Source organism: Natator depressus, chromosome 19 (genome assembly GCF_965152275.1).
Source record: "Natator depressus isolate rNatDep1 chromosome 19, rNatDep2.hap1, whole genome shotgun sequence".
Classification (NCBI taxonomy): Eukaryota; Metazoa; Chordata; order Testudines; family Cheloniidae; genus Natator; species Natator depressus.
This window is the reverse complement of record NC_134252.1, coordinates 17227248-17253414: the sequence shown is the minus strand read 5'-3', so window position 1 is coordinate 17253414 and position 26167 is coordinate 17227248. Positions and strand designations below refer to the sequence as shown.

Below are 26167 nucleotides of genomic sequence, written 5' to 3'. Positions count from 1 at the left end.
CCCCAGCACCGCGCGGAGGCCCCTGAACACCGCCCCTGGCACGGGCCAGGTAAGGGGTAGGGCCCAGCCCCCACTGCCTCCTTCAGACGGGGGCCCCCACCCCTCCGGCCCGGGGTGCCTAGCCCCCCCCGCCCCTCCGGCCCGGGGTGCCCAGCCCCCACTGCCCCCCGCCCCTCCGGCCCGGGGTGCCCAGCCCCCACTGCCCCCCTGCGGCCAGGGGCTCTTGCCCCTCCATCTCCAGTGCTTTTCAGGGTAGCCAGCCCCCGTCCCCCGTGTAGTCCAGGGGGCTCCGGCCCCCCCCGGAGTTCCCAGCCCCCCGGCTGCTCCGTTTCCCCCCGTGACGGGGTCTGTTCTCTTGCTCTTGAGTTCAGGTGCTGCTTCCCCAACTCCCACCCTGCCTCCGGTGCAGCGCAGGTTTCCTTGGGTCTCTCTCCTTTTCCTGGCCATCTTAAGGCTCCGCCCTCTCAATCTGCCAGGATCGCCAGAGCTTCCCGTCTAGCCTGCGGCATGTCCCCGCCCGTGACTTCTCTCCCCTTGCCCACCCCTCAGGGGCCCGACCCCTGCACCGCTCTCCGTGGAACGAGCCCTGGACAGACTGGCTCCCTTCTGTTGCTATGTGAAGTTGCACCAGTCAGGTTTTCGTGGTGAGGGAGAGCTATGGTTTCAGTTGGTGCGTTCACTCTTCTCGGCCCTGGTTCAGGTCTGATCTCTGCAAACTTCGGTGTATGCCTTGGTGCACGTACGGAGCTACAAACATCAGCCAGTAAAAAAGGTCTTTTCCGTTTAATGCTGTCTTGCCGAGGCTATTGAAGTTGCTCCAGATTTTGTCATAAATTGTCACTTAGGCTTATAGAGCATCAGAGCTTATTAAACCTGCAAAAAGGGAAAATGAACAATGAGATGGAAATAAAGTTAAACAATGGGACATCATTTGACAATTTTCATAAAATATAGCCCTGAAGAGAGAGATGTTATGCCCGTATCCTTTTTTTTTTTTTAAGCTTCTGCACGAATGACTTGTATTATCATGTTTTTTGTGGTTTTCTTTGCACTTTTTATACAGGGCGGTCAGCCTGTGTTGCTTTAAGTTACTGAGATCTGAAATGACTCATTACAAACTTTCTTAGGTCTGTATTTGTAGCCTTATAAAGATCTCACAATTTCCCTTGTTTTTACACAGTCTCTTTCTCTACTGGCCTCCAGTTATTTTGTAGTCTTTGCTCTGATCTCTGTTGTCAGTCTTATGGTGAGGCAGCCTCTTCTAGTGCTCTTAATTAGCACGTTTATCTCTCCATGAGGCAGAGTAGAGATCAGCTCAAAAAGCAGTGTTTGTTCTAATACTGAATCTTTAATACTACCTAATTCATTCTCATACTGCTGCTGTAATAATGGTGTTTCTATTACAAGAGCAGTTCTGTGATGATAGTACTTTTACTATAAGAAAAAGCTATTTACCAAGAGTGGTGTTATATGAGAAATGAATATATAATAGACTCCTAACTCACTTTACTTACAGGTAATTACTGTGAAAGGCTGTTAGACTCACTTTTTAATCCGTGTTTGTAGTGTTGTTGTAGCCATGCTGGTCCCAGGGTTTTGGAGAGGCAGTGTTGGTGAGGCAATATCTTTTGTTGGACCATCTCGGTGAAAGAGACCAGCTTTTGAGCCCCATGGTTCTTCTTCAGGCCAAGAGCTCTGTGCAGCTCGAAATCTTGTCTCTTTCACCAAGGGAAGATGGTCCAATAAAAATTGTCACCCACCTTGTCCCTCTTTTTATCCCATGACAATTGTTGCAATGCTACTAGGTTATAGCTGTGACCATTCCTTTAAAAAAACAACCAAACTCCCAATTCTCCTCCCCATCCTGCTCCCCAGTAGTTACTGTTGTGGTTATGGTGCCACTGCAAATTTATATTCCAGACTAACATAATATGATGATTTTAACTAAGTTCTTCTTTGAACAGGTTTCAGACCACAAGAATTCCTAAGTTTTATCGTGCTAGCAGCTTAATAAGCTATCAGTTTGAACAGTTCGTTCAAAATTAAAGGAGTTTTATGCCAATTAAAATAGCAAGTTGAAGATAAAGTTCCAGCCAACGTATGTTATGTCTCTGTAGACCCCAAAATAGGCTAGTTGAACTAATTGAAAAGACGGTGTTAAAGACTTGTGAAGAGAATACATTTTCTCTGTACCAGACTAAACATATTTAAATACAGTAATTTCTATATAAATGCCGGTTAAAGATTAACATGCAGTGAAAAGGGTAAGCTTATAGTGCACTAGAGAGTAAAATGCAATCAGAAGTTAACCTCTCTGTAAGAAATAAATGTGTTGAAATTAATACCTTTTCTGGGTATCTAACATGCTACTTTGTTTTAGAGGCAGTTTGCCAGAGAAATCCATAAAGCAAATGTTTTTCAGGAATTGTACTTTTCCTGAAGTGAAGCATTAAACCATGTGTACAGCAAAGTAATTTGCTGTTTTTCTAATTTAAATTCAAGTTATGGCATTTGGGAAAAATGTTTAGTTTACTTCATTGACTGGAAAACAGGACAACTTGGAGGTAATTTGTATTTATCCAGGAAATGGAAAGACTTATAACCACGCATAAAAAACATATAAAATTAAAATAGTTAAAATGGAATTTCTTCAGCCTACTATTTTTATCTGATTCTCATCTTGGTTTTAATGTCCCCAAAATGTTCATATGAAGTGTGATGTTGAGTTATGCTACTAATCTCTTTAAAAAATGGATTTCATATGCCATGGTTCTTGAAAAGCCAGCATTCCTTTAGATTTTTATTTATTACTGCAAGGATCGGTGATAGCCATTAAAGCCCTTAGGGTTTGAAAATTTTCCAGACGCCTCCTAGTGAGAAGACTAAACTTAATAGCCAGAAGTAGATATAAAATAGAAAGTTTGGGTTAGCAGGATCCAGAGAACAACACCTTGGGGCTGAGAATTTTACTGGTGGCTCTTCCTGGAACCAGTTTGGGGCTTCATCATATTTCATATTAGCCTCCACAAGGGAAAAAGAACTTTCTCCTGGCTGTTTTGCAGCCTCCAGGCAGCAAAAAGGGATTGTTCAGTCTTCCTCCCGGCCTAGAGCTTCCTGACTTCTGGGAGTGGTAGAGGCCTCTACTACTAAAATGCCCTTCCCTCAGCCTCTGTGAATTGGATCCTTTCCTCCTATGAATAACTTTAGTACCTAGCTTTTTTGATGTTGATAATTCTCAAGTAGATTCCTTTCAGGAATCTGTTTCACTGATGCCCACAAGGGTCTGAATAGCAGAAGAAAAACTGACCAGAGCAGTGGTGTTTTTTTTCACTCTGCTGGTGTTTGGCAAAGCTATGAGCAGCAGCAGCAGAGCCACTGGGGCTATCTGCAGGCTGAGGAATCAATTTATGCTCAATTCATATTTAGAAGGTCTTCACAAGCATTAGGGCTAAAATCAGTGGGGGATTTTTTTTCCTAACAGAGGCTCAGATTCTCACTCACCTTAGCAAGCTTCCCACTTGCCTACAGTGAGTAGGTTTTATGTTCCTTGGATGTTGTGAAGGTTGAAAACAGTCCCCGTGATCATCTCCCCGATTGTCCCTGCTCAGAAATTTCCAAAGTCTTTGAGTCTTCTACCCAAAGGCATTTGTGTAGTGGGGTGTGTTTTCCTGTGTGTGTGTGTGGGGGGGGGCTGGAACAGCCTCATCAGTTATTTTTGAGAGAAGGGGATAAGAATGTTCACTTTCCTCTACTTTTTGAAAACAAACTCTAGTTTATACTTTAAAAAAAAACAACAACCCAGGGATATGTCAAGAATATGAGGAACTGAAGTTCAGAGTGAAACTTGGCAGAGACGTAGTTGTCAAATGAGCAAGAGAGCTGCTGCTTGTGGGTGTGTGTGTTTGATTTGACATAGTAAGGAGAATTTGAAAACGGCATATTGCGTGTGGAGTACACTTTTGTTGTTGTTGTGAGGTCTATGGTGGGCTGAAAAAATTGCACCAACTTTACTTCTCTGAATGTGGGACACAGTAAAATTCAACTTGGCCACTATCAACTTTAGCTTGGCTGCTATTTTAATGTTTGTAAAGTCAAGGTTGTATTTTTTTTTTTTAAATCTAAGACCAGTATATAAGTTCCCACAATTTAAAGAACAACTCCAGTTTTAAAACCAGAATAAACAAAAGTGAAACTGAATTGATTTGATTTTCATTCTCCAAGCTGAGATAAATATAAAAAGTAAATGAAACATGAACAGTGAGAATTAAACCAGATTTTAAAAATGCTTTCACTTTTAATAATCCAAAACAGTGCCAGTAACATGATTTCTGTTGTCTTTTTTTAATTACCTAATCACATTTTAGCTAAATACATAGCCAAGCCTAGAAATAATTGTATTATCATGTGAAAAATACATGTAATTTGGTAAGTAAATGTAGAAATTTGTACTTCATGTACATAACCTTAAATCTTAAACCCCATGCATGAAAGTTATTTGATCAAGCTTTTAACTTCCAAGTTTTTGGCTTCTGAATATTTAACTATACAACATTAATGTTCCATAAATAGTGTTTTTTCCATTTGTTATATATATTTAAAATTACCATTAAAATTGAACTGTATGGAGGAAATAAAACATGCTTCATAAGAATCCCATTTAATGTTAAATATTTTACTTTTGTAAGAGTTTTAGTCCCAACGTAGTTTAAAGTGAGCTGTAGCTCACGAAAAGCTTATGCTCAAATAAATTGGTTAGTCTCTAAGGTGCCACAGGTACTCCTTTTTCTTTTTGCGAATACAGACTAACACGGCTGCTACTCTGAAACCTATATATATATATATATATATATATATAAAACCACACACACTTCACTTCCCTAGAGGGTGAAAGGTGGCAGCTGTTTAACAGCTCGTAGCATTTCAGTACAGACCATTTAGAAAACCATATCTAATTGAAACTGCATGGTGAATTGAGATGAAATATAATTACTGGAGATAAAAAAGGGATCCCTAACGATCACAAATCTTCCTGGGTTTATGTGGCCTGTGGAAGATAATCACCTTCTTACTTTAGGGCCTCCGAACTGCATATTGATGCACTGGCTCAGTTCTGACTCTGGTGTTAGGAATGTGTGAAGTGTTCTGAATCACTAACACTGCTTCCTGCAGTACTCTTGCTTTTACTTGGTTTTTCATCCATGCCCAACCCTGCTGAGTTTGTACGATTGACTACCACACCAGGAATTCTGAAGTCCTCCTCCTGATACTGAAAAGGTTTCTCTCCCCATCCCATCCGTTTGTTAGAGACTAACAAATTTATTTGAGCATTAAAGATGCCACAAGTACTCCTTTTCTTTCTCCCCATCCCCTTTCCCTGACTAGCCCCATTCTTAATCACATGTCAGGTTCACCAGGCTTCTGCTGAGATGGCCCTTCTGAAATTTATTCATGCAGTTTAAGTAATCTGGGGATTGACACAATGTACCTTTTTCCAGTGGGAGTAACATGATGCCTTTTGGACTGTGTTGACCCACAGATCCTGAGTTCAGGAGTATTTGCATTTTATGTATAGGTTTGTTCTTTGGGGGGATTCTTGAAGGATATGATGAGCTTCATGGCTGTGCACCAACATTCAAGATGTTAAGGGCTTTTAACTCCTCTTAATCCATGGAGCATCATTCTGTAATATGTAATACTGAGAAAAGACTCCTCATGGAGTCAACCTGGAAGCATTCAGAAGTGTTTCAGATTTTGACTAGTCTGAGAACTTGTTCTGTTGTATGACTGGAAGGCTTGTAAATTATGATCCCTTTCAGCAGATATGTAAATGAAGAGGATAGAGTATCTTGTGGCAGTTTCACCCTCTTGTGGCTAGAGCAAAACCAGAAAGAAAACTTGGAGGCTGATAGACCCAATTTAGATATGCTGATTTAGCACCTTCATTTGAGTTTGCGGTGAGAACTTGTTCTTCACAGTTGTCTTACTCTTGGGTCAATCCCCCTTGCAGCAAAAGAGTATGTGGCTTTGTGCTAGGGTACATGGCTGAGACATGTGTGCTGTCCTCCAGTGTGCCAAATCATGCATGTGCTGTACTTGAGCAAGAGTATGTGCAGGTTTGGGGACAGGGCTTTGTTATAGCAAAGTGAATGCAATATTCTTGCCCTTGCATCACTTGCAGTTTGGAAGAGTGTGTCAGGGATGGTTTCTCCTACATCCAAACTTCTAGCCAGGAAAGAGGAGCTCCAGAGATACTCCTTTAGCTAAAGTGCTTGATTGTTGTTGGATATAACTTTTCGTGGTTCAAACAGAAAGGAAATCCTGGAGTATAATTTTCATCATGTCTGTTTGTTCAAATTAGCTTAACTTTTAAACACTTTCAGAGTTGTTATAGCCATGCTCTGCTGTCCTCTGCATAAGCGTTTGTCTATATATAATCTCAACTCTCGTTTTACAAAGGCATCTTAGTGTGTGAATGAATAAAAAGAATCGTGTGTGTTCAGTTCCACTTCTTCCTCTGCTTCCCCTGAGATATTGCTCTCCTTGTTTGGAATCTCAGACTCATTTCAGGAAGCTGGGAAAGTGAAATTATTATCACAATTCAGTAAATTTATCTTTGTAGAATGTTTTCTTCCATACTTACTTCAGCTATGCATATATTTCCTGGTAGGTCAGCAGCCAGCAGTTGAAGAATAAATGCTGAGGTTACTTAAGTATTTATTCTCAGCACAAGTTGCAGCAATATAGAAAGAATCAGGGTTTTCCTCTCATATAATAATCTGTTGGTCTTTAGGTTTTCCTATGAAAGAAAAGCTACATAGAGATAGTTTAATTTCAGAAGAATGAGACTTTAGCGAATGGATTTTTTTTTGCCATTTCCCTTATACTGAGAAAGTTTAAAGCCAGAATTAAAAGCCTACCTGAAAAGAAATATTTTTAATAGGAAGTGTGCTCCAAAGTTAAGCAGCTTTTTTTATACATCTGTGATTTTAGTGCTTATAGTCTCCATGGCATGACCCACTTGTTCCTTTGTCTCTGCTCAGACAGCCAACAAAGGTGTCACTTGTGGTGTAAAGTGAACGCCTGTCAACTAGGACCTGGACTGTGACCCACCAGACCTGTTCCATGTTGGCCAATGAATAGCTGTCAGTCGTGATGACTTCTAGTCACCACTGATACGGGTTGGATGTATCTTGCTAACATAGAAGTAAGAGGCTCCCTAGTTAGTCTCCTAAGAGGTAGATTTTGTTTGCATTGTATCTTTATTGAATATGTCTCTGGCTGGGAAGCTGAACAAGTCTCTGTTTTTGTTTTTTGCAGCCACAGCTTGGCTGAGAATGTGCTGCTGCCTGCGTAACTACCAACTTCCCACCTCAGAGACTGACTCAGGTTTTATCCAGCGACGCTCTGAACGATTGAGCGAAGACACAGCATCAGTAGTAGTACAACAGGTTCTCTAGAACCCAGTCGTTCCAATCTTATTAAAACTTCAGTCCCTGCTTCTGCTGATTATGGAGTTCAAGTTTTTCATTTGTCTCATCTGTGAACATTATGTAGCATGCTATTTCTTATACTTCTGCAGCTCAGTCTTTCATCTAATGCAGTTAATGAGGAAAACCAAATAAATAGAAAAGGAGGACTTGTGGCACCTTAGAGACTAACCAATTTATTTGAGCATAAGCTTTCGTGAGCTACAGCTCACTTCATCGGATGCATTCCGCTGTAGCTCACGAAAGCTTATGCTCAAATAAATTGGTTAGTCTCTAAGGTGCCACAAGTACTCCTTTTCTTTTTGCGAATACAGACTAACACGGCTGCTACTCAAATAAATAAAAACTCTGATTTCTGTCAAGAAAACTTAAAGCATCTAATTCAAGACTTTTCAAACATTTATGTTGTTCTGGGCATGGTAGCTACTGCACTTCTATCTAAATTCTAGTAAGCTTGTACTCCCCTAGAACGGTCACCCAGCAGGATGCCAGATGGACCCATGAAATTCCATAACCTCTTGCTGCCCTCATTTTCAGGGCAAAGGGATAGTTTGGAAATTGTGACAACTATTGTTTATAGCATAGAATACCCCTTCTTAGATCAAATGTAAGCATTGATGTGAGCGTTTCCCTCAACTTTCAAACAAAGTGGGTGAATTTCCTGGGCTCCTGCTGAGTTGTCAGTATGGTTCTTTGTCTGGCAAAGTTTGTGCTCCTGGCCTGGAGGACGGAAGCACTATAAGCCAATGCTAATTAAAATAAACTGAAGATCATCCCAATTTCTCTTCCAGATGATGGCAGCTAGAGTGTCTTGCCAGAGCTTCTTGTGCAAATCCTTTCTCTGACTAGGGGCAGTGGCTTTGTGTGTGGAGGAGGTGGAAGCACTGTGTGGTCTGCTTAGGGACAGAAACTTTTCTTTTAAAAAAAGTGGGGTATGCAAAAACTGATGTGTGTTTTTATTCTTTACTTCACAATAATACCATGTTAGTAATACTAGACATTATGAATTTGGCCTGATTTTCAGGGAAAATAAAACAGGACTTATGTAAAAGAGGGTACCACACATCTTAAAAGGTTTCTAGAAATGAATGATGTGTTAACACAGTATATAGTTAAACACTTAATATCTATAAGTATTACATTTGATATTTCACCTATTTCCTACTGGAGGTATAGAAACAACATCCCTCACCTTAAGTAACCTTTTTAGAAGGATGAATCATTTGCATTTGGGTGTAGTGGTATCTTCTGAATCAGAGAGACTTGTAAAAAGTGATATCCACCTCAACTATAATGTTGCTTGGGAGTGACGCTGTAATAAATCAACTTACTAGCATAAAACTTTACATCACCAGAGGGTGGTGTCTGTGTTTGAAAATGCATATTTATATAAAATATTATAAAATTGTTCTTGAACCTTGGATACAATGGTGGGGGTTGAGGAGTATAACAGAGCTGATGGCAGCAAAGACAAGCAAATGCACATGGTGGTCCAATTCACTGGTTCCCAATCATTTTATTAAGACAACCCACCAACTGCATTTGGTCTCTTTTTGCGAGCTACCCAGGGTCCAAATTCATGGGGAATTAATATTATAGGCCATCATCCTTCTCCTCTGCCACCGCCTCTTCTTCACCCTACCCAGGGGCCAACAACCACCTACAGCAGCACCATCCGCCCTGACATCACAACCCTAATTCTGACTCAATTTGACAGGGAAGCCCGGGGTGGTAGGAGAGCCGAGCCCTGCACTCACCCAACAGCAGCAGCCCCTGTTCTGCAGCAGTAGGCCCAGCTCCCTGCCCCCTGTGTTGCAACTTGGCGTGTGGGGTTGCAGTGCCACTCAGATTTGGCCCAGCCACCCTTCTGTCATGATGAGTTGGAGTGGTCAGACCAAATTTGAGTGAGTGGCACTGCGACCTGGTGGGCAGAGGTGCAGACCACTCTGGTTTGGCCCAGCCACTCACTATCATGATAGAGGGTCACTCTATGTGCCAGGTCACAATGCTGGGAGCTGGGCCCTTCCCCACAGGATGGGAGCCCTCCCTCTGCACTGGGCCTTCCACCCACTGTTTGGGAAATATTGGTCTAATTCCCTTCCAAAATTCCATTTCATCCTATTGTGTTATTTATGAAGTGCTGGCAGTATAATTGGTGCTTTCAAGATAATCCCTGCCCCCAAGGTCTTCCAATATGAAAATATATTGTAGCTATAACACATTCCCATTCTGTATGGCCACCTGATGTTCTCCCATTGCCCATATACTTTGTAGCCCATCTCATGTAGTGTTATCATTGCTCAGCACACACTCTGTCATGTCAAGGAAGACTGCTGAGATATGTGCCCCTTACTTGTTTGTAATGGCCCCTTCGATGAGAAATGATGATTGATTAAAAAGAGCATATTAAAACTTGCCATTTGCTCTGTGTACATCATGCACGCCACTGAACTTGGCCAGTGAAATGAGACTGGCCAGTTTCATGTTTGTTTAGGCAATATCACTTCCTGGTAACTGCATTAGCACCGTGTTCTTTGGCTTTCCAATAGTGCAGGGAAATATCTAAAATCTCCCACTAATAATCCTGTTTTAAACTTAAAAGACACAATTTCCAGGAGGCAGGGCACTGGAGTGGGAGGCAGGGGACCTTTACTGGCTCTGCTACTGACCAGCTGTATGATTTGGGCAAGAGACTTCACTTTTTCTCTGTGCCTTATTTTTCACATCTGTAAAATGGTGAAATGATGCTTACCTTCTTTTGGAAATGCTTTTGATGTTTAAGGAGAAAAAGCGCTATGTTAGAGCTAAGCGTTACTAAAATTGATATTCAACAAAACCACAAGGTTGTTGTGTTAAAAAGAAGAGTTACAACAACATAAACTCTCTTGCTATAGTCTCCATTTACAAAAGTTCTGCTAGTTTTTGTACAACATGTTTGCCTTTTCAGAAATCTTTCTGCTCTAAAGGCCTGCACTCAAAATCCAAAGTCCTGATGCAGGCTAGGAAGTGCAGTGTGGTTGTCCAATGTCCTCTTACCATGTTGAGTTCTTCAGAGAAACGATTGCTCTCAGAAAAGCTGGATGGATGCTTTCAGTGCTTTGGCAACATGCCGTCACTATGAACGGCTGAAAGGTGAGGGCGGGGAAGGAAGTTAGTCAATATTCCAGACTATCAAATTTAAATTGTAATTTGTCTTTCTGAATTTAGAAATAAACTTTTTTGGCCAAATCAGTTAGACAAGAAAATGACAAGCTGTAAGAAATGGTGAGTCTGCCAGCAGTCTGATTGATTATGCTCTGCTGAACTCTTGGCTAGAGAAAATCTATCCTGTCTTTTACAAAGACAAATCAAATCAGGAAGCTGCCTTTTTGAAGATGTGTTTGCTACTGAAATGCCCCCATTCAGATCTTTCTTTGTCTCATAATGACTCTGGGCAATATTTTATGTAGATCTTAGACTTTATATAATTATGATTTTTTTATTAAAAAGAGAGGCTCAATCTTCTGAAACCTAGTGGAGAAAGCATAAAAATGCCAATTGATGTTGGCTTTTATGACCAAATGCAATGTAAAGTTATGAAACTGATGTTGCCAATACTCCTTTGGCTTCTGGAATGTCAATGCAGCATGTAGGCATGATCTGTAACAAATTCCCACTATGATAAAAGTGTTGAGGATGTAGTACTTAAGCACCAGGACAGGAGGACAACATGCTTTTGGCTTATGGGTAGGGGACCTTGATTGTGGTGTCACTTGTAACCCTGGTAGCAATACAAGCTGAGTGCTAATTCTTTCAAAGTAAATATTTTACAGAAACGCTATTATGATTAAACAGTAATCTCAGTGTTCTCTCCTGGTAAGTGCTATTTTAAAAAAAACTTTTTAAAATTAAAGTAATTTAATGAAAGGCCATGGGCAGAGTGTGCGTGGATAGTGCTCTATATTAAAAGGGAGTCAAGAAAATAAAATGTCATTGAGAATAAGAAAAAAAGGGAAACTAAAAAGCAATAAGAAATAGAAGAGGATAAAACAAGAAGAGATTAGAGTAAATAGCAATGACACTGAATGCTGGTCTATAAATAGCATGAGATTGCCTAAAATTAGATTTAGGATTCAAGTACCAGGTGGCCTTTTTCCATCTCTGACGACTGGGGTTTATAGTCCATTCCAGGGAGCGTGAAGTTCCTTCCAGAACCAGTCTCTCACCTTGGTATTCACTTGCTGGTTTATAGATTATAAAATGTCCTTGTCATTGTAGTTAAGCAGTTTGGCAGCCATTGAGGGGAAGATTCTGTACTTTTTTACTATGATATACTTGCAGGCAGAACATAAGGCAAAAGTTGTTGAGTACTTTTAGTACCAGGAAGATCATTCTGAATGGTTTTTGCAAAACCTACTTCCTGGCAAAAGTGTCCTCTAGACTTTTCAACGCTTTCAGGGTATACCTGTACTGTAAGGGCCTGAATTTTTCACTGTCCTGCACTGTGTATAGAGCAATGTGGGTAGAAAATGCCATTGCTGGTATGGGTGAACAGAGTATTCTGATCTGGTACTGTTAGTCGGGCCCAAATTATTTGCAGCATTTGATATAAGAACTCTTTCTCCGTGAAGAATCTACTGCATCTAATTTTAGTATCATTTTAAGGTTTAAAATTGTGTTCACTTTAATATATATTTTATTGCAATATAGATATAAAATAATTGCACTGGCAAAGGAGTTATTTCATGTAATTAAGCCTCATCCTGCTATCACCCTGCACAATATACTCCCATGGGCTTCCATGGAAGCTCTAATGACAAATGATTGCAAAATTGGGCCTCTGCCTTTATTCAGATTTCATTTAAAGGCCACTTGAGGTGTACCCTTTGCTTGATGTGCACTCAGCTCCTTCTATCAAAGGTGGAAGTTATGTGATACTGTCCCTTTTAGATGCGTGCACGTAACTCTTTTAGGTAATATAATTTATCCCAAGAGGGGAGGTATGTTTGAGCTTTCAAGTATTGCAATCCTAGTTTCCCTGCTGCGTTTGCACCTTTTCTTCTTTAGGGAGCCTGCATGATGCCAATCCCCGTTCCTTGAAGAGCTAGCTCCACCTCCTTCTGTTCAGCTCAGGGCGGCGTGAGTGGTGTTTAGACGTGACTTCTTCCCTCTAAAGTGAGCTAAGCCACTGCCGCTGCATGTGAGGACTGTTTCTCTTTTTAGGGGTCTCTCCTCTGCAAATGCCAGCTGCCCCTCCAACATCCCATCACAGTTCTCCCCATCCCGCAACCCACCAGTTTATGTGGAACTCTTGTGCCCCCTCAAGATACTTTCAGAGGCCTTCCCCTTAGAAGTATCCAGGTGCTGTTTAACCAACAGAGCCAAGAGAAATATCTTACTTACCTGGTCTCCTTGCTCTTCATCCTCCCTCAGGCCTTTTCCTTATTTTCCCTCCTTTCGCAGAGATGGGCAGTGAAGGAATATAAAGTAGCTCCACAGACACCTCTTTCATTCCAGACAGGAGGTCACATGGACCCTTCTCTGTAATCTTTAGAGAAGACCTGATGGGCTTGGTGGATTGCTGAGTGAGACGGAGCTGTTCATTTCTAGATCTCTGGTCAAATTTGGCTTATGTCAGTAGTGAATGAAATTCACTCTCCTCTGGTGGGTCTTTGGTGACCGATGTGAGAGGAGTTGGTGGCCTCTACCCAGTTTCTGATGGGCAGATGCCCATGTTGCAAAAAATCATTGCAGCTGTTGGCACTGTCAGTTGAAAGGCCCAGGATTGAAGGCGCCATAGAGTCTGAGCTCCCCTTTCACCTCTGGAGGTGATCCCTGTTGGGCAGGTCTGAAATGAATTTGGAGAGGGCGCTGTGGGTAAAACTTGCACTGTGGCTGCCCATGAGCATTAAGTGTGTCCAGGGGTACTAACTTAATACCGTTCAGTTACTGAAGTCACACTTTTTTTAAAGAAAGATACTCATTGTAATTAATAAGGATGTGGTAATTGCTGCATTGATATATATATATATTTTAAGATGATGGGGACTTCCAGTAATGTTTAAAAGTCCTCAGGCACTTCTCTCTTTTCCGAACATGAAAAATCATTCTTCTTTCTTAAGCAAAGTTGCCTGTATAAACCAAGGATATAACTGTGTGACAACATAACATACCTAGTGGGGAAAAAAAAAAATTTGATGCGTTGCTGGAAACTCCCGGGGAAAAAACCATGCGCTCATTTTATAAATCACAGGTGGCATATTTTATTAATAGCTGTTATAATCTCTGAATAACTCAGTTTAGAGCAATTGCCATACTTCATAGTTGCTTAAAATGTTATCGGTTTTAATGGCTTCTTCCATGCTAACCCACAGACTACGAATGCTACATTTTAGAAACTGTTAAATAAGGATCGTTAGTACAATTTATAACTTTGCTGGCAAAGCTATTTCAGAACACACAAAGGTTCTGTAATTCACTTAAAATACACTGAAAACAGTTGTGACATCCGTGCTCCAGCTAATTAAGATTGTGCCAGCATTTACTTTAGAGACAAATAAGAGGGGACATGATAAAAATATGTCAAATAATGAATCATCTAGAGAAGGGAGATTGGAAGCTTCTGGTCTTCCTGTCTCATAACACAAGAACAAGCGGACGTTCTATGAAATTAGAAGGTGGCAAATGCAGAACTGATCAAAGGGAAGACTTTTCCACAGAATGTTTAATTATACTGTGGGATTCATGGCCATATTATGTTGTTGAGGCTAAAAACTTAGCAAGATTCAAAATTCAATTGGGCAGTTATAGATAAGGGGGAGGGATAGCTTGGTGGTTTGAGCATTGGCCTGCTAAACCCAGGGTTGTGAGCTCAATCCCTGAGGGGGCCATTTAGGGATCTGGGGCAAAAACTGGGGATTGGTCCTGCTTTGAGCAGGGGGTTGGATTAGATGACCTCCTGAGGTCCCTTCCAACCCTGAGATTCTATGAAGACCATCCAGAGGTATAATAGTTAATCAGAACACATTTTGAAGAGATTAATCCTCTTCAGGATTTAATGCAATCTCTAAACATTAGAAATTAGGAGGATATCAAATGTGGGGGGGCAGACTATCCCACAGCTGCCTTATGTGAGCTATTAGCCCGTTCATCTGAAGCGTCTGGCACTGGTTGCTGTTAAAGACAGGATAATGAAATAGATGGACCATGGGTCTGATGCAGTAAGGTAATTCCTGTGGGATATAACAAACTGTTAATCTCTCTGTCATAAATTTGATTCAGATTGTTGTGTTCTTTCAGGTATGTAGGGATGCATACAGATATATATATTTTTAGTGGCACTCTATACCTCCAATGTAATGAATTACTAGCTACACACATTTAGACCTCAATTCTGTATGCTGATCTGCCCTGGCAGACCCTTGCACCTCAGAGCAAAATTCCCCCTGCATGGATCCGGTTGCATGATTAGTGCCTTAGACTGTAAACTGCCTGAGGCAGAAAATCATACATATTTTAATTGCTATGGGTAAAATGTTCATAAATACTTAAGTCCCTCTGACTTAAGTATTTCCTTTTGCTTAGAATTTTGAAAAGAGCCCAGGACTTGGAGTATATTTCAGTAGTAATGCTCAAATTGTAAACTCATGAGATAAGGACCTTCTCTTCAAAGCTGCCTGCAGAATGTATAACGTGAAGACGCTCTGAAGATAGGTAAATAATAAATTATAAAATAGTAATGCGCTGGAACTAAGAGAGATGAAGGTACCACATCAAGGTGCAGCAACTTCATTGCCATTTTGGAATATAGCTTTCAACATATGGCTGCAAAGTAGCTGCTTTGCTATATGGCAAAGACTAGATCAAGCAGTCTGTGATTAATTTCCTACAAATATGAGGTGTAAAACAAGCAAGAGGATCCTTTATGTCTGTGCTGGGGACCGCACTGGCCCATCTTCCTCCCAACAGGGCACGGGGACAGTAACTATCCAAGCAAAGCTTCATAATGCAGTAGTATCATACTACAGAGGGTACCAAAGGCTGCACCCTCTCTTATGGGCATAAAGGCCTTATCCGCAGCAGTGTGCTGTGTTTCTACTGTGCAGGGAGGGCAGGCCAGAAAACACAGCACATCAGTGTGGTGGTGGTGGGGTTGAGCCAGTACCAAGAATCAACCACCGCATTGGCCACTGTGCAAACCCATAATCTCAGAGTAGGGAGCATGGATGATTTCTCTGTGGTGCTACACACTCTTCAGCAGTAGAGTTAACATACTTAAGACATCTTTAAACAAAAAAGTTCAGTATTGCCAACCCTAGGTGTGCAAAAACCACAAGTCAGGCCCCTAAATCATGAGATTGGATTAAAAATCCTGAGACTTCAAAAATAATGAATGTGAAGTTCTTTTTATTTGCCTTCTAGTCAGTAAGCCTTTGGGGATCATGTTTTCAGTCCTTTTTTCACAAACTTTTTGATAATTAAAGCTGAGATTCTCATGTAATCACAAATCCAGGGGCTGGGGTTTTAAGAAGCACAAGCAAAATTCACGAGACTTGTGATAAAATCATGAGAGTTGACAGCAATGAAGGTTACTATGTCCTCCCCAAATCCTAGTGGAATTTAGGGACCAAAGAGGAGGGAATAGAGAGAATGATACAGCATCAAGCATCTTAGGTTAGTAACATGAACAAAACTTGAAGCATACTTGAGCTTTGCCAAAAATGGAGCAGTCCTTTCCTGTGCTCTTCTGCTCTAAAATTTTATAAAAACTTTTTCTAAAACAAAAAGGGTAGAAGAAAAAGTAAAACCCTAACCAGGATAAATTGCGTCTCTGGTAGCATGTACGGCGTATTTTCCTAAACAGAGGGTTTTTTTGGTGGTTTGGTGATTTCCTGTGTGCTTTCTTTCTCTGACCTTATACTTTACCTGGTTTGCAGTGTCACAGAGGCATTAAATCATAACTTGAGAGAAACAAGGTGGGTGGGGTAATATCTTTTAGTGGACCAACAGAAATAAAAGATATGTCACCCATTTTGTCTCTCTCATATCCTGGGACCAACCCATCTGCAACAACACTGCAAAAAATCAGAGCTTGTCAGTTAGATAGTGGAAGAACTTGTTTGATGCCACACTATAAATTAGTGCTTGTCTCTTTTGTCTAGTTGCTGATTGGTAATTTGGCAAGGTTATAAAGATGGTAGAATGAGGATGAGTGCTAGGTTTGTATGTCTTCAGTAAATAGCTTTGTTAGAAACTAAAACTCTCTCTCCAGAAAGAAACCATATTGCTTAAAGCAGGACTTTGGCGGAGGTAATCTAAACTGCACTAAAGAAGCAGCAAAGACATTAATTTAGGGAAATCCTGAATGATTTATGTCTTTTAAAATACTACTTGCTGTTTGAATTAAGAGAATAGTTTCCCTGCTGTTTGAGCTGCAATCCAGCATCATTAATAAATAGTGTTGATAGGAAAGTGAGTAGCTAAAGTCAGATCTTGTTTAGAAACTGCCCTGATTAGAATAGGTCATTAACATAAATTGTATTTTTTATAGTTAACCTGCTGTGGGTAAATTTCAAATTGCATTAAACTGTTACACTCTGAGTAGCCATTAAATTGAACTACCTGATGTATTTGTTTAGTAAACTGTAAAAGCTGGAGAGGTGGCAATCATTATTTATTTTATGTCTTTTAAGGCACTCCTTGTTAGTATATAGGCGCAGCAGGACTTTGGTTTCACAGCAAAATTACAAGTTTGGTTGATGAAGGTAATAGTGTTGGTACCACACAACATTTTGATTAAAAACCTAGAATGATATAAAATTAACATGGCATACGTTAAATGGATAAAACCTGGCTAACTGATAAGTCTCAAAATGTATTTCTAAACAGGGAATTATCACACTGTGGGTGTGTTTCTAGTGAAGTCCCCCAGGGATCTGTTGTTGGCCCTATGCTAACAATGACGTAGAAGAAAACATAAAATCATCACTGATAAAATTTGCAGGTGACAAGAAAATTGGGGGAATTGTAAATAATGGAGTATGGATCACTAACACAGAGCAAACTGGATCACTTGGTAAAAACTTAGCGCAAGCAAACCATGTGTGTTTTAAAATGGCTAAATGTAAATATATATATGTAGAAACAAAAAGAATGTAGGCAATAATCACAGGATGGGGAACTCTATCATGAGATGCAGTGACTCTGAAAAAGATTTGGGGATTGTGGTGGATAATCATCTGAACACGCATTCCTGGTGCGATACTGTGGCCAAAAGGTGATTCTTGGATGCCTAAACAGGAAAATCTCAAGTAGGAGTAGAGAGAGGGTATTTTACCTCTGTATTTGGCACTGGTGCAATCGCTGCAGGAATCCCACGTCTCGTTCTGGTGTCCACAATTCAAGAAGGATGAAATTGGAGAGGGTTCAGATAAGAGCCACAAGAACAATTAAAGGATTAGAAAACATGCCTTACAGTGATAGACTTAAGGAGCTCAGTCTAATTCGCTTAACAAAGAGAAGGTTAAGGGGTGACTTGACTACAGTTGATAGGTACCTACATGGGGAACAAATATTTGATAGTCGGCTCTTCAGCGCAGAAAGGTATAACACAATCCAGTTCCTGAAAGATGAAGCTAAACAAATTCAGACTGGCAGTAAGGCATACGTTTTTAACAGTAAAAAGAAAGAGTACTTGTGGCACCTTAGAGACTAACAAATTTATTTGAGCATGAGCATTCAGTGCATCCGATGAAGTGAGCTGTAGCTTACAAAAGCTTATGCTCAAATAAATTTGTTAGCCTCTAAGGTGCCACAAGTACTCCTTTTCTTTTTGTGGATACAGATTAACACGGCTGCTACTCTGAAACCCATTTTTAACAGTGAAAGTAATTAACCATTGGAACAATTTACCAAGGGTCGTGATGGATTCTCCATCACTGACAATTTTTAAACCACAATAGGATGTTTTTCTAAAAGATCTCTTCTATGAATTATTTTGGAGATGTTCTCAGACTGTTATACAGGAGATCAGACTAGATGATCACAATGGTCCCTTCTGACCTTGGAATCTATGAATCCTAGGGGCAGTGGAGAAGGTGGGACATTATAGTTGCATCCGATGAAGTGAGCTGTAGCTCACGAAAGCTCATGCTCAAATAAATTGGTTAGTCTCTAAGGTGCCACAAGTCCTCCTTTTCTTTTTGCAAATACAGACTAACACGGCTGTTACTCTGAAACCTATAGTTAGATTGGAAGTCCTGAGATCCCTTGTTCCTCCTTCACCTTATGGCTTACTTTTGCTCCTCCCCAGTGCAGCACTAGATGGGTCTATATGGCACTTGAAAGGATTGCACAGAAAGTCTCTCTGCCGCAGGCTCCATCTACCCTACAGGCGGTTGTTTCCCCTCTCTGCATAGGTAGCACAGAACTGGAAAGCCAACAGGTGGCAGGCAGCAAGTGCTGCAGTGGCCTCTGCTGGGGGCCACCTGAACTGCAGTCCAATGCTTGCATCCTCTATTGGCTGAGACCAGAACTGCAACATCATTTCTGGCTGAGCCTAAAATTCTCTGCAGCCAGGATCTTTGAGAGAGAGAGAGAGGCAAGTAACACTCCAAAATTCTGAGACTTGCAGAAATATTATGAGTTTCATCAACACTGCTCTGAGTCTACTGACCTTTGCTCCTGTTGGCCCTGAAGAGCTAGCACTTCTTTGGGAGTGGGAGCTAGGTTCTGTTTTTGGCTCATGAACCATTAACCAAGTTCCAGCTGCAGAATCTTCATTGTTGGTGATGTATATGCCAGAAAAAAAAGCCAGTTTAATTTTCAGCTCCCAGTCCGACTGTGCAAGGTTGGAAGTAAGAAAAACAAAGCAATCTTTTTACTTGTAAATTGAGGGGATTTGATCTGGAGTAATTGAGGAATAAACATGAAACCCCATAATGATATTTGTACAGAATGTCTCTTCAGAGTAGAACCACACTTAAATTTTCCATTCAGACTTTACTGCTCTGTGCCTAGATATTACAGGCTAGCAAAGTAGGCTCAGCTTCCTTGTACACTAAATACAATGGGACAAAGTCATGGATGGACTGGAAGCCACAACTCTGAACTGTCTCATTTGATGATGATGTCAAACACTTAACATAATCTTACGGTAATGAGCCTGCTACTTATAACATTCAAGTATGTGCCATGTATAATGATTATTTCGGTATTGGATTAGCGCTTGAGGCATCACAATAAAAATAACTAGAGTCACGTTAAACCGTGTATCCGACTCCGGCTGTGGCACTCAACTCTTCAGCCTTCTGAGAGAAATAAACTAAGTTGCACACAGTTATCTACTCTATAGACACCTATCAGATGTGACCTTAAAAACAGAGGAAATCTCTGCTCTTTATGAAGAACAGGAGTACTTGTGGCACCTTAGAGACTAACAAATTTATTAGAGCATAAGCCCATGAAAGCTTATGCTCTAATAAATTTGTTTGTCTCTAAGGTGTCACAAGTCCTCCTGTTCTTTTTGCGGATACAAACTAGCACGGCTGCTACTCTGAAATCTGCTCTTTATGGATGATAAAGAACTCAGGATGTTCGCTGTAACGAGTAGGAGTTCCCTTGGTGTCCCTTGCCAGTAAAACCATATGCCTCCATTACTCCACCTTGGATAAACAGTGTTCTGCTTTATCTGTTAACCTTCATCTTAAAGGTGGTTGCATAAGTATTTCCCCCCGAAGCATTTGAACAGAATGAGTCAAACCCTACCAAAATCATGAGACTGACAGCATTAAATGAGATCACAAGATTTTTTTTTTAAACATGTTGGGTGGTTTTTAAAAAAAATTATCTTGTTTTTAAGCCTCTAGGGGGAAGCTACCAGCCTCAATTTGCATGTGATGTTTATCAGGGTGGTGTAGTAAAGGAGGCTGTTGTCTGTGGGACCTCTGCCTATTTGTGGCAGAAGTCGGAAGGCATGTAGTAAATACATCAGGGATTGCTGGAAGAGAAAGGATGCTCTCATGGCTAAGGCAGCTGAATAGTTAGGCAGTTGAATATTGTCTAAGTAGGTGGGAGGCAGTTAATTAAGTATCTTAGAGCCTAACAAATCTATTTGAGCATAAGCTTTCATGAGCTACAGCTCACTTCATCGGATGCATTCTGAATGCATCTGATGAAGTGAGCTTATGATCAAATAAATTTGTTAGTCTCTAAGGTGCCACAAGTACTCCTTTTCTTTTTGCGAATACAGACTAACACGGCTGCTACTCTGAAACCTTAATTAAGTATGGAGCAGATGGGCCTAAAAAAAAGCCTTAGGAGAGTTCATTGTCAGGTGAGAGGAACTCCTGAGGGGAAAAGAAGATCCAGAGCTGGGGAGCTCCTCAGGAGCCTAAACTAAGGGCTTGTCTACACTGGCACTTCACAGCGCTGCAACTTTCTTGTTCGGGGGTGTGAGAAAACACCCCCCTGAGCGCAGCAAGTTTCAGCGCTGTAAAGCGCCAGTGTGGACAGTGCCCCAGCGCTGGGAGCTATGCTCTTCATGGAGGTGGGTTTTTTAGAGCACTGGGAGAGAACACCACCTCTGTTCTGAACTGAATGAGGCAGGATCCTGGGAAGAAAGTAGTACGTGATCAAGTAATTACAGCCTGTAACATAATGCACATGAACAAAGAGGCTGAATTAAGATTGCACAGACAGTTTTACTTGTGGCTTTTCCCAAGTTTTGAGTAACTGACTTTGCAACCTTACTATTCTTTTAATGTAGTTTTTTTAATATATAGTCAAGTAGTTCAGAATATGAATAAGTCAGAGTCCTGCAATTCTCAGGTGAAATTCCAGTGTCTATTTTCTTAGATATTATCAATATTTTAAAAACAAAATATCACCCATTGAAGGAATATCACCCATTGATGGAAAAAGGCTAATGTAGTGCCCATCTTTAAAAAAGGGGAGGAGGAGGATCCTGGGAACTACAGGCCAGTCAGCCTCACCTCAGTCCCTGGAAGAATCATGGAGCAGGTCCTCAAGGAATCAATTCTGAAGCACTTAACACGAGAGGAAAGTGATCAGGAACAGTCAGCATGGATTCACCAAGGGCAAGTCATGCCTTACTAATCTAATTGCCTTCTATGATGAGATAACTGGTTCTGTGGATGAAGGGAAAGCAGTGGATGTGTTGTTCCTTGACTTTAGCAAAGCTTTTGACACTGTCTCCCACAGTATTCTTGCCAGCAAGTTAAAGAATTATGGGCTGGATGAATGGACTATAAGGTGGATAGAAAGCTGGCTAGATTGTCGGGCTCAACAGGTAGTGATCAGTGGCTCCATGTCTAGTTGGCAGCCGGTATCAAGTGGAGTGCCCCAAGAGTCGGTCCTGGGGCCGGTTTTGTTCAATATCTTCATAAATGATCTGGAGGATGGTGTGGATTGCACCCTCAGCAAGTTTGTAGATGACACTAAACTGGGAGGAGAGGTAGATACGCTGGAGGGTAGGGATAGGATACAGAGGGCCCTAGACAGATTGGAGGATTGGGCCAAAAGAAATCTGATGAGGTTCAACAAGGACAAGTGCAGAGTCCTGCACTTAGGACGGAAGAATCCAATGCACCGCTACAGACTAAGGACCGAATGGCTAGGCAGCAGTTCTGCAGAAAAGGACCTAGGGGTTACAGTGGACGAGAAGCTGGATATGAGTCAACAGTGTGCCCTTGTTGCCAAGAAGGGCAAAGGCATTTTGGGATGTATATGTAGGGGCATTGCCAGCAGATCGAGGGACGTGATCGTTCCCTTCTATTCGACTTTGGTGAGGCTTCATCTGGAGTACTGTGTCCAGTTTTGGGCCCCACACTACAAGAAGGATGTGGAGAAATTGGAGAGAGTCCAGCGAAGGGCAACAAAAATGATTAGGGGACTGGAACACATGAGTTATGAGGAGAGGCTGAGGGAACTGGGGATGTTTAGTCTACGGAAGAGAAGAATGAGGGGGGATTTGATAACTGCTTTTAACTACCTGAAAGGTGGATCCAAAGAGGATGGATCTAGACTATTCTCAGTGATAGCAGATGACAGGACAAGGAGTAATGGTCTCAAGTTGCAGTGGGGGAGGTTTAGGTTGGATATTAGGAAAAACTTTTTCTCTAGGAGGGTGGTGAAACACTGGAATGCGTTACCTAGGGAGGTGGTGGAATCCCCTTCCTTAGAAGTTTTTAAGGTCAGGCTTGACAAAGTCCTGGCTGGGATGATTTAGTTGGGATTGGTCCTGCTCTGGGCAGGGGGTTGGACTAGATGGCCTCCAGAGGTCCTTCCAACTCTGTTATTCTATGATTCGGTAAACTGTGCTCAGGCAAACAATATGCATTTTAATATGGCTAAATGTAAATGTATACATCTAAGAAAGAATGTAGACCATATTTATATGATTGGGGACTCTATTTTGTGTCTTAAAATTTGGGGGGGAGGGATAGCTCAGTGGTTTGAGCATTGGCCTGCTAAACCCAGGGTTGTGAGTTCAATCCTTGAGGGGACCATTTAGGGATCTGGGGCAAAAATTGGAGATTGGTCCTGCTTTGAGCATGGGGTTGGGCTAGATGACCTCCTGAGGTCCCTTCCAACCCTGCGATTCTATGATTCTATCCTGGAAAGCAGTGACTTTGAAAAAGGCTTGGGGGTCCTGGTGGATAATCAGCTGAATATGAGCTCCCAGTGCGACGCTGTGGCCAAAAAGACTAATGCAATCCTTGGATGCATAAACAGGGGAATCTTGAATAGAAATAGAGAGGGTATTTTACCTCTGTATTTGGTGCTGGGATGATTGCTGCATCCAGTGTCCAGTTCTGGTGCTCACAATTCAAGAAAGATGTTGATAAATCGGAGAGGGTTCAGAGAAGAGCCATGAGAATGATTAAAGGATTAGAAAACCTGCCTTACAGTGATAGACTCAAGGAGTTCACTCTATTTAGCTTAACAAAGAGAAAGTTAAGGGGTGACTTGATTACAGTCTATAGATGCCTACATGGGGAACGAATATTTGATAGTGGGCTCTTCAATCTAACAGAGAAAGATATTATACAATCCAGTGGCTGGAAGTTGAAGCTAGACAAATTCAAATTGGAAATAAGGCATACATTTTTAACAGTGAGAGTAATTAACCATTGAAACAATTTACTAAGGATTATGGTGGAGTCTCCATCACTGGCAATTTTTAAAAGAAGATTGGATGTTTTTCTAAAAGATCTTCTCTAAGAATTATTTTGGGGAAATTCTATGGTCTATGTTATACGGGAGGACAGACCAGATTATTGCAATGGTCCCTTCTGGGATTGGAATCTGTGAATCTATGAAGAAGTTCAGGGAGAATATTTTGTTCATTTGGACTAGTTCATTAAAGGTGAGAAATTGATTTGGGGAAGAAATGACAGGAAAACCTGTTTGGCATTTCTAATCTATGAATAAAAACCAGGTGAGAGAGGAGATCTACTAATCCAAAAAACTGGAAGGACATGGGTACAATTTCTCAAAGCTATTTAGACACCTAAAGATGCAGATAACTATCATATGGTATTTTCAGAAGGGCTTAAGTCAGTTGTGCCTAACTCCCATTGATTTCAGCTTCCATGTGTTTCAATGGGAGTTAGGCACCTAACTTGATTCAGCACCTCTGAAAAGTCCATTAGACACCTAAATACCTTTGAAAATCTGGCCCATGGTGACCAGAAACATCTATTCAGTAGCTACAGTTAATACTTCCTTTGTTCACTAAATCAGTTAGTTTTAAATGCAAAATGTACGTCAGTAAACTTTTTTTTCCCCTTTATGTAGCCAGCACATTTAAGGTAATTTTATTTCACTAATGAAAAGCAATTTTAAAATATTATTTCTGTACATTTTTAAGTGAATTCAAATTTCCATCCAAAACCAGCTTGACAGAAATCCTGAGTAAAAAAAATAATCTGGTAAAGAAGAAATATGTCATTTACCATTTTTAACATAAAAAAGTAACAATTAAGAATCTGAATAAACGTATGTTAAAAGCTACATAATTGCTTAAATAAATTTCTATATAGATCTAGTGCATCTTCCTGGTTAATAAAATCATGTACCAAATTTAGTGTAAAGGCTATATTTGGCTTCAAAGCAACATGATTTAATGGTTACATGACAATGAACCGTTGTGAAAATAACTAAAACGAACAAATGCAAAACAAAATGAAAATCAATTATTTAAATCAAGGTTTCCTGGCTTTCTGATTTTAATCTATCCACCCTGCTAGTTTGCCATAAAAACAAGGGGTATAGGTGGTGCTTCATGTCTGATTTTTTGGTGCAGTGTGCTGCAAAATGCCTGTTATGCTAGCTGTGATGGTGTCCCTGGGGTACAACCTGGAACCGGGGTACTGTTGTGTCCCCTTATTCTCCAGACTAGGCTGTCTCTCACATTGCTTTGCTAGTGACAAGCAGCAAACCCCTCCAGGCACTGTTGTTGTTCACTACAACAGCATGTGGAGCCCCACACCCAGCTAGATTACATGAATGCTCCCTGAGCCACTCATGAATCACACAGAGAAAGGCACTAGCAAATTTCCCAAGCCCCCAGCCTTGCACCCCAGAACTGTACCATCTTGCCCTGGTCAGAAGCCTGACCAATGTAAGTTTATTACCCAGTCTGCCTCTCGCCGTGAATGTGGAGAGGACACACGCTAGCCTTTGTAATCTGAGCTGAGATTTCCAAAGTACTTCAACCAAAACACATTATTTTAGGTAAAATATAAAACAGATTTATTAACTACAGAAAGATAGATTTTAAGTGATTATAAGTGGTAGGCACAAAAGGTCAGAGATAGTTACCAAAGAAAATAAAAGGTAAGTGCACAGTCTAAATCTTAAACCTTATTAGACTGGGCAGTATTTGGATCAAGCAGTTTTCTCACCCCACTAGATCACAGAATCTCAGGGTTGGAAGGGACCTCAGGAGGTCTTCTAGTCTAACCCCCTGCTCAAAGCAGGACCAATCACCAATTTTTGCCCCAGATCCCTAGATGGCCCCCTCAAGGCTTGAACTCATAACCCTGGGTTTAGCAGGCCAATGCTCAAATGACTGAGCTACCCCCCCCCCCAATAAAATAAAATAAAAAAATAATAATATGGAGATATACCAATCTCATAGAGTTGGAAGGGACCTTGAAAGGTCATTGAATCCAGTCCCCTGCCTTCACAGCAGGGTCAAGTACAGTCCCTTATTTTTGCCCTAGATCCCTAAATGGCACCCTCAAGGATTGAACTCACAACCCTGGGTTTAGCAGGCCAATCTCAAACCACTGAGCTATCCCTGTAGATGTTACAGTTCTTAATACACTGGTTTCCCCTTTAAGCCTGGGACCAGTCTTCCCAGTGTTCTTGTTGTTCTTCCAGCATAGGTGGGAGAGGAGAAAGGCCAAAATCATGATGCCACTGTCCCTTATTTTATAGTCTCGGTCCATGTGCCTGGAGAACACTAGCTCAGACATGTCCTGGTGGGCTTTGTTGAGTCACACAGTTGATCAATCCCCCGTTGTGTGATGCTTGTACAGCCCTCTTATAGTATTGTAAATCCCTTGTTTACTACTCCCCTGCTGATTAATGGTTGCATAACACCCTCCCAGGAATGAATCACTATCTAGCAGTATTCAGAGTAGCAGCCGTGTTAGTCTGACTCTCAAACCTAC

The 26167-nt window shown here is 41.1% G+C and overlaps 1 long non-coding RNA gene across 1 annotated transcript in view; it reads left to right on the top strand.

Annotated features, from left to right (window-relative positions):
* Window positions 1-323: 323 nt before the first annotated feature.
* LOC141974711 (uncharacterized) overlaps window positions 324-26167 on the top strand; it is a 72863-nt gene continuing 47019 nt past the window's right edge. The window contains exons 1-2 of the long non-coding RNA XR_012635798.1: window positions 324-772; window positions 7318-7448. This is a non-coding gene — a long non-coding RNA (uncharacterized LOC141974711). The remainder of the gene's footprint in view (window positions 773-7317; window positions 7449-26167) is intronic.